The 9727-nt window shown below is 44.9% G+C and overlaps 1 long non-coding RNA gene across 2 annotated transcripts; it reads left to right on the top strand.

Annotated features, from left to right (window-relative positions):
* The first annotated feature begins 1108 nt into the window (after window positions 1–1108).
* On the top strand, window positions 1109–8236 carry LOC122922967. Of its 2 annotated transcripts, XR_006387216.1 has the most exons (4): window positions 1109–1397; window positions 2781–2919; window positions 6698–7913; window positions 8059–8236. It is a non-coding gene; the product is annotated as an uncharacterized LOC122922967 (long non-coding RNA). The 2 variants fall into 2 exon arrangements; XR_006387215.1 differs by lacking the exons at window positions 1109–1397; window positions 8059–8236 and adding an exon at window positions 2641–2660 and having other exon boundaries at window positions 6698–7551.
* Window positions 8237–9727: the final 1491 nt, after the last annotated feature.

The following is a 9727-nucleotide window of genomic DNA, read 5'->3' on the forward strand; positions in this document are numbered from 1 at the left end:
GAGGAGCAATGTCTGGAGACAAATTGCGCAGACAATTTTTGAATGATGCACTGCATGCGGCAGGCTTGCATTCAGTAATGACCAAGCAGATTTTAAACACATTAAGAAAACCGTGGCAGGAGTTTATAGCTACACCTGATATGTCAAAGGGAAACATTCATAGTTTCACATTTTGGAGGGAAAAATCCAGATTCTTCCCTCCAAAATATATTCTGCTTAATCCACTTGCATTTACACTGCAAATCAACTAGAAATATCAATAGTATGTGTCTGTAATATTATTTTATTTCATTTTATTATATTTCCCATAGAATCGACAGCCATCTTTTTTCTTTTTTTTCCTGAGGGGTCAGATTTTCCATCGAGGTGATGGTAATTCACCATGTCAGTTGCACAGTAATCGGGACCTCGGGTCAGCTTGCTAGTCTATTCCAGTTGTAATCTGTAGGTGGCAGCACTGGGATTTGATTAAAGAGGTTTCTGTTCTGAATAAGTGAACCAATCCCATAGTGACAGAAATCTTTTAAAGGGGCTTTGTCACCAGGATCAACCCTATTGAAGCAGACATGCTGCCTGGTAGGGTTCAGCCTGTTGAGTAAAGCCATAACTGTATTGGTATGCTTTAGGTGCTCTTGCTAACACCCCCACAGGCTCTGCAGACTCCCCCACCCCCTCCCAGCTCCCTTGACTGACTGGGCTTGGCATGCTAAGACCAGAGCATAGCCCAAGAAGTTATGGCATGATACCATTTTCAGTATCGATGTAAGACACTGTGATCTGCTCCAGTATGTTGGTGCTGTATGACACCTTATGAGCATAGAAAGAACAGCTTACCCCTATGAATAGTTTCTGTGGCAGACTGGTAAGTTGTCAGTCTTGTAAGTTAGCACCATGGGTTTGAATCCCTGTAGAGTCGTTAATATTTTTTTCTTCAGGCACCTTATTATTTCTTCCATATTTAACACTGAACGCCAATAAACATTATCATAATCAGAATTATGTTTTCAGCAAAGCTGATCAATGTTGCTGGTTTATTTGTGTTCTCTTCAAACTTGCTGTGGACAGACACATGTCCAGTGACTGTCTCTCAGAGCAGATAGATTTAATCTCCAACTTTTGCTTCATGTGGCAAAAACACCTCCCCCCCCCAAACACATAGAATCATCGACAGCCATCTTTTTTTTTTTTTTTCTGAGGGGGTCAGATTTTCCATCGAGGTGGTGGTAATTCACCATGTCAGGTGCACAGTAATCGGGACCTCTGGTCAGCTTGCTAGTCTATTCCATGTGTAATCTGTAGGTGGCAGCACTGGAATTTGAGACTAGTAAAGACGCTGTGGCTGACTGGTAAGAGCTCTGTGTTGGGAGCGAGCACTTTGGCTTTGAATCCTCAGAGGGGTCAGTACATTTTTATTTCTTCCACATTTAACCATTACTGGACGCCTATAATGTTTATCAGAGTCAGAATTATGTGTTCAGGAAAGGTGATGAAAAACTTGCTGTGGAGAGACACATGTCCAGTGTGCAAAAGTATGTAAAAGTACATAGAGGCTGCAGGTGGGATAACTGCACGATGGGCGCTAGGTGTAGTAGTGCTGTTCACTACTACACCTATCATCCTCCATGTAGTTAGCTCAAATGCAGTCCCTATCCAAAAGTACATAGGGACTGCAGGTGGGATAACTGCATGGTGTACGCTAGGTGTAGTAGTGCTGTTTACTACTACACCTATCATCCGCCATGTAGTTATCCCACCTGCAGTCCCTATGTACTTTTGCCAGAGTGCTAGAGGGTACTGGCGAATATAGATATAGCAGAGCTGTATATGCATCTATACAGATAGATGGTCTAAGGCTACTTTCACACTTGCACCAGAGTGATCCGGCAAGCAGTTCCGTCGCAGGAACTGCCTGCCGGATCCGGCAAAACTTGACTATGCCAACTGATGTCATTAGTAAGACTGATCGGGATCCTGATCAGTCAGAAAAATGCATTTAAATGCCGGATCCGTCTTTCCGGTGTCATCTGGCAAAACGGATCTGGCATTTTTTTTTTTCGGTCTGCGCTTGCGCAGATCGGAAGGACAGATCCGGCATTCCGGTATTTTGAATGCCGTGCCCGGCACTAATACATTCAGGCAAGTGTTCATTTTTTTTGTCCGGAGATAAAACCGTAGCATGCTGCGGTATTATCTCCAGTCCTGAACAGTCATAGAGACTGAACTGAAGACGTCCTGATGCCTCCTGAACGGATTTCTCTCCATTCAGAATGCATGGGGATAAAACTCATGCGTTTTGTTTCCGGTATTGAGCCCCTATGACGGAACTCTATGCCGAAAAAGAATAGTGTGAAAGTACCGTGCTGGCGGGTGGGGGATGGTATTGTTTTAGGGGAGGCAAAAGCACAGATCATTTGGCTACAAGCTGACATGCTTTTGGGCTGATGTATAGTATGGAATTATTGTTTTGCTGCTCAGAATGGGGTTTTGTGTGTAAAACTGTATAGGCTACAGGATCCCCAGCAGGGGTGGGGGTGGGGGCAGGAATCAGACACTGCAGGCTGCCTGTGATGTCATAAGGAGGTGTGGCCAGGCTTTTCTCTAGCTGCCTAAGCCCGCCCAGCCTTATCTGCAGAAAACCAGGAAGTGAAGAGTGACTGCAGGTGAGGATAAAGTAGAAAGATGGGAGTACCCCCTTATGTAATTCTTAAACTTTTCAGGATAATTCCTCAATTCAGAAAAAAAAAAAACAACTTCAAAGGCTCCTTCTGTTACTCTTGCAGAGGTTATTGGATGCACCCAATAGCGACGCTGTCTGGCTCTGAGACGTCTTCTCCATCTGGAAACAAGGATTAGAGCATGGAAGCCAAAGTGAAGGTGGTCCGGCATCATCTTTGCAGTCTTCAGAGTGAGCTTCTGAGGGTAAGTGACCTTCGCTTGGATTGTATAGCCACTGTATTATTTGCATATGAATTGATTTTGTTGGATGTTTGAAAACTTGAATACCGGATCCGTCATTCTGTTTAAAACCGTATGACAACAGAATAGACGGATCCGCTGTTTGGACAGATCCGTACTCTGGATCCGATAAAAAAAAAAAAAAAAAAACAATGTGCGTTGTCATACGGATATCCGGGTCCGGTATTTACTTATGGCGCCGGAGTACCGGATCAGGCGAAAAAATATTAAAATGTTTATATGCGTTTTGACGGATCCGGCATGCACTTCCGGCAACAGAAATGAATGCCGGATCCTCACAACGCAGGTGTTAAAGTACCCTTAGGCCTTGTTCACATCTGTGCTGGCGATGTTCACTGCTCCGCTCTGTCAATAGGAGCACAAAAACGAAAATCACCGTAGTTCCGGATCTGGCAGTTCATGGACAACTACACCTGACGGATCCCACTGACTCTGATGAGATCTGACGGCTTTCTATCTAATCTATAAAATTGTGCCCAGCATTTATGACCATATCCTGAAATGAGGCCTTAACACAGAAGTGATTTAAGCTTTATATGTTCTCTAGCATCAGATTATGATGTGCTCCAGAAGTGGAAATGTGTATTATAAGGTTGTGCAGCAGCTGAGGTGTGTGTTAGGATGTTCTGCAGCAGCTGGGGAGCGCATTGGGATGTTCTGCAGCAGCTGGGGAGCGCATTAGGATGTTCTGCAGCAGCTGGGGAGTGCATTAGGATGTTCTGCAGCAGCTGGGGAGCGCATTGGGATGTTCTGCAGCAGCTGGGGAGCGCATTGGGATGTTCTGCAGCAGCTGGGGAGCGCATTGGGATGTTCTGCAGCAGCTGGGGAGCGCATTGGGATGTTCTGCAGCAGCTGGGGAGCGCATTGGGATGTTCTGCAGCAGCTGGGGAGCGCATTGGGATGTTCTGCAGCAGCTGGGGAGCGCATTGGGATGTTTGTTTTGCAGCAGCTGGGGAGCGCATTGGGATGTTTGTTTTGCAGCAGCTGGGGTGTGTATAAGGGAGTTCTGCAGCAGTCAGAGAAACATCAGTTGTGACTGGATTAAATCCTTTAGTTTTCTATGTCTGCACTTTGTAAGGCTACTTACACACTTGCGGCAGAGTGATCCGGCCAGCAGTTCCGTCACAAACGTATGCCAACTGATGGCATTAGTAACACTGATTAGGATCCGGATTAGTCTTAAAAATTTCTGATGAGTCATAAAAATGCATTGAAATGCCATATCCGTCTTTCCGGTGTCACCTTTTTTTTCCGGTCTGCACATGCGTAGACCGGAAGGCCGGATCCAGCATTCAGGCAAGTCTTCAGTTTTTTTCGCCAGAGATAAAACCGTAGCATGCTACGGTTTTATCTTTTGCCTGATCAGTCAATTTGACTGAACTGAAGACATCCTGATGCACCCTGAACGGATCGCTCTCCATTCAGAATGCATGGGGATATGCCTGATCAGTTACTAGTTTGAAAGCTGTCTAAAATGTTCCTGTCCTGTTCCTCTGCCATCAGGCATCGCACTGTGACCAGGCTGACCAGTCCAGAGCTGACCTGATCCAGCAGGGTCACCAGTCCAGACTCCAGTCCAGCTGGGGTGCACTATAATGCTAGGGTGAGCCGATGCCCGGTCTCCTTCCTGAACTGCAGAACGGTGCCCATTTCCAGCCCTAAGCCCAGCTGCCCAATTCAAATTCTTGCCAAAACCCTTTTAAGAGGCTCTTGCAACAGGATCAACCCTAGTAAAGCAGACCTGCTGCCGGGTAGGTTTCATCCTGGTGATTTAAACTACAACTTCCTTGGTATGCATTAGTAGTGCTCCGTAACACCCCATGGGCTCTGCAGAATCCCTAGCCCCCCGACTCCTATTGTACAGGGCATATGAGGTAATTTATTAAACAGGTTTGAAGTAGAACATGCTTACTTGCTCATAGATTCCGCCTTTCAATTTTTTAATAGCTCCCTTCAAAAATAAACTGGAATCTGATTGGTTGATATGGGCAACTAATCCATTTCTACTTTTACACCAGTTAGATAAAATGACTCCCAATAGTGTTTATCTGCAGTGTAATGAACTTGAAGCCACCACCACAACATTTTACATTTAAAATAGAACTTTATTTGACAAACACAGACCCCAAAAAACACAAAGGTATATTAATTAAAAAAATAACATTAACTTTATTTCATAAACCCACCCATCCCAGGCCCCAACAAATGAATAGTCTTGTTAAAGTCCGTGTCCATGGCCATTCACGGTCCGTTAAAGTAGAGTTGTTGCGATACCAAATTTTTGATTCGCTTTCGATACCATGAAAAAGTATTGTGATACTCGATACCACGCGGAAAAAAATAAACCAAAAAAGCCACGTGCATTCCGCATTTAAAAAAATGGAGAATGGCACAGTTTTTATAATTTTTTTTCTGTTCTGGCGTTCACTGCATATATTTTTTTTTAAATATTTTAATAGTTTGGACTTTTCTGACGTGGCAATATGTAATATGTTTATTATTTATACATTTTCTATGTGAAATTGGGAAAAGGGGGTGATTTATACTTCATATTTTGGTTTTTTTTTTTGTTTTTTGTTTTTTACTTATCTGTTTATTTTTTACACTTTTTTTATTTAATAACTATTTCCCCCTCCTTAGGGGCTAGAACCTGGGATTTATTTCATCCCTTGTCCTATTCACCCTGATAGAGATCAGGGTGAATAGGACTTCACACTGTCCCTGCTGCTCTGTGCACACAGCATCAGGGATGTTACCATGGCAGCCAGCGATTCAGTAGCGTCCCGGCTGCCATGGTAACCGATAGGAGCCCCAGGCTTACACTGCTGGGGCTCCGATCAGAAGCTGCCACTGCACCACCAATGAGGGGGAGGGGAAAGGACCCTGTGGCCACTGCCAACAATGATTTTAATACTGGGGGGTTGAGAGGGGCCGGCACATGATTTTGAGGGGGGGGGGGGGCGCACTGTGACACCAATCATAATTACAGGAGGCGGGTACTGGCAGATCAGCGGCAGTTAACCCCTCAGGTGCTACACAGCTCCCTGTCAGAGGCAGGGTGCCGGCAATGCGATTCTGCTGCTGGCACCCGCCTCCTGTATTATGTGTTAGACTACTTTTCCTGGGTCCAGACTCCAGACTTTAAGTATTAGGCTACACAGAGTGGCGTCCAGCGGTGTCCCAGCACTTACTATTAGTCCTGGGCACCGACAGCAGCGCGCTCATGTTCAGAGATACTAGACTGCGCAGAAGCGCAGCCCAGTATCGAAAAAATGGAAATCCCGGTATCGTATCGATACCGGGACAAAAGTATCGATTGGGTATCGAAATTTCGATACCCGCAACAACCCTACGTTAAAGTTCCATCCACGTAATTTCTTCTTGCAGTGTGGGGGTGCCAGGATTCGGACAGGTCATTATAAATTCCAGGACAACCGCTATAACAAGTGCTCTTTCTATAACATTCCATTCCAAAGTCTATATTTTTGCTGCTTGTGGCATTTTCAATAATCTAATTTGTCATTACAGTGATATCTGGCTGCAGGGTTGGACATCCCCCAAAATGCTGTTTAAAACTGCCACAAAATTGTAGTGCAAAACGTGTATGCTGTCTGTCTAACAAGGGCTCGAGGATTCCTCTTCTGCTGCAGCATTTACATCTTGAGAGATGTAGAGCATATCTGGATAGTTAATCGTAATCAAATACCTTTCTTTTTTTTAGGGAGGACTTCCGAATTGCCCTAAGATGCATATAAGAAGCTTTGCAGTAGGCCATACGTTTGAAGCCAAGAGATTCGATTGCAATCTTCCAGCTTTTCATCTTCACTGTGTGCCAATTTTGTTGAGAAGAATCTGTGGTAATAAGGAGCAGCAGGCCATCCATTGAGGTCAAGGAGCTCATGAACTTTTATACAACAAACCCATCGCTGATACGGCAAAGGGAAGTGATGAGGAGAGAAGAAAAGCATAGGTCTGTCAGCGTCTTTTCCCGGTAGCTCCTCTCTGCTGTAATATTATAGTGCGAGACAAATTTTGTGGCGGAAATACACTTTTCAGAGTCTGAATACTTTGGGACAGTCCATCGCTTACAGATTGTCCCGACAAGTTGGCTGGAAATTTTGGGAACATGATACCTGGGAAGTAATATGGAGAAACATAATTAATGTGTGTCGCAAAAGTTAGAATTTAAAGGGGTTATCCAACCCTCTATAATGACTGCCCAATGCCTGGAGCGCTCATATGGATTCTACTTACCCCGCTCCCCACGCAACCGCTGCTGCATCTCCATGCCACGCGGATCAAATTTCCGTTGAAAGGGAAACCTGCCAATAGCAGGCCGTGGCGAGGATGGGCCTCACTAGCATGTTTTGATCCGCACCATGGGGAGATACAGTGGCGGCCATGCGGGGATCAGAAGCGATGTAGGTGCCAGGGCGAGTGCTCACTATAATCCATTGGAGGAGCTGAGGCATTAGGATGGGGGGGGGGGGGGGGCCTTGTAGGGTGATGGTCATTACAGGGTAAGAATTATATGTGACATTTTTGATATTTACTTTCTGTGGTACTGAATGATGTCATTGGACACGTTGTGAATCTCCAATCCTTTGGTTGATAAGAAAAATATGTCCTTTGGTGTGTCTCTTTTAATCAGAGTTGGTCCAACTTTCGTAAAGTAAACTTTAAACCACTAGGAGGAAAGTAAATTAGTGAGAAGACTGAAAAGCCACATTTAAACTTCAAATGTTGAGATTAAGGGAAATCTTACCATTTATTCCTCCCTAGTTAGCACAAACGAAGTAACTTGTTACGTAGCGGTCTTGTGATTTCGAACACCAATGTTAAACCTTGCAGTATCTTTATAGGTGTGTTGGATCCTGTCTTTCCACTCAGAAACCTATGGGTTAAGAGAGATAAATTTAGTAGTTTTCGTAATTTTGGTAAGTGATACAACAAGATCTATCTGCCTAAGGAGAACGTTACTTACAGACATATTTGCCACTACACCTGGCCTCTGTAAATGTTTGAGGACCAGCAGGGCCTCAAGATAATAATTTGATTTCAAGTTTTGAATGTGTTTTTTAGGATTCGTCCTTGGGCAGCCTTGATTTCATCTAAGAAGTAAGAAGAAAGGTTTTCCTACATCCAGGAGCTTCATACATTCAGTATGGCGTCTTCATAGTAATGTTCAGAGTCAGGTACCTAAAATAAGACAAAGATATTGTGTGTGTGTGTGTGTGTGTGTATATATATATATATATATATATATATATATACACAGGTCCTTCTAAAAAAAATTAGCATATTGTGATAAAGTTCATTATTTTCTGTAATGTACTGATAAACATTAGACGTTCATATATTTTAGATTCATTACACACAACTGAAGTAGTTCAAGCCTTTTATTGTTTTAATATTGATGATTTTGGCATACAGCTCATGAAAACCCCAAATTCCTATCTAAAAAAATTAGCATATCATGAAAAGGTTCTCTAAACGAGCTATTAACCTAATCATCTGAATCAACTAATTAACTCTAAACACCTGCAAAAGATTCCTGAGGCTTTTAAAAACTCCCAGCCTGGTTCATTACTCCAAACTGCAATCATGGGTAAGACTGCCGACCTGACTGCTGTCCAGAAGGCCATCATTGACCACCTCAAGCAAGAGGGTAAGACACAAAAGAAATTTCTGAAGGAATAGGCTGTTCCCAGAGTGCTGTATCAAGGCACCTCAGTGGGAAGTCTGTGGGAAGGAAAAAGTGTGGCAGAAAACGCTGCACAACGAGAAGAGGTGACCGGACCCTGAGGAAGATTATGGAGAAGGAATGATTCCAGACCTTGGGGGACCTGCGGAAGCAGTGGACTGAGTCTGGAGTAGAAACATCCAGAGCTCCCGTGTACAGGCGTGTGCAGGAAATGGGCTACAGGTGCCGCATTCCCCAGGTCAAGCCACTTTTGAACCAGAAAAAGCGCCAGAAGCGCCTGACCTGGGCTACAGAGAAGCAGCACTGGACTGTTGCATGTCATTCGGAAATCAAGGTGCCAGAGTCTGGAGGAAGACTGGGGAGAGGGAAATGCAAAAATGCCTGAAGTCCAGTGTCAAGTCCCCACAGTCAGTGATGGTCTGGGGTGCCATGTCAGTTGCTGGTGTTGGTCCACTGTGTTTTATCAAGGGCAGGGTCAATGCAGCTAGCTAGCAGGAGATTTTGGAGCACTTCATGCTTCCATCTGCTGAAAAGCTTTATGGAGATGAAGATGTCATTTTTCAGCACGACCTGGCACCTGCTCACAGTGCCAACAGCACTGGTAAATGGTTTACTGACCATGGTATTACTGGGCTCAATTGGCCTGCCAACTCTCCTGACCTGAACCCCATAGAGTATCTGTGGGATATTGGGAAGAGAAAGTTCAGAGACGCAAGACCCAACACTCTGGATGAGCTTAAGGCCTCCTGGGCCTCCATAACACCTCAGCAGTGCCACAGGCTGATTGCCTCCATGCCACGCCGCATTGAAGCATCCTGGGCCTCCATAACACCTCAGCAGTGCCACAGGCTGATTGCCTCCATGCCACGCCACTATGGAAGCATCCTGGGCCTCCATAACACCTCAGCAGTGCCACAGGCTGATGGCCTCCATGCCACGCCGCATTGAAGCCTCCTGGGCCTCCATAACACCTCAGCAGTGCCACAGGCTGATTGCCTCCATGCCAGGCCGCATTGAAGCCTCCTGGGCCTCCATAACACCTCAGCA

This window comes from Bufo gargarizans, unplaced genomic scaffold (genome assembly GCF_014858855.1).
Source record: "Bufo gargarizans isolate SCDJY-AF-19 unplaced genomic scaffold, ASM1485885v1 original_scaffold_1095_pilon, whole genome shotgun sequence".
Taxonomy (NCBI): Eukaryota; Metazoa; Chordata; class Amphibia; order Anura; family Bufonidae; genus Bufo; species Bufo gargarizans.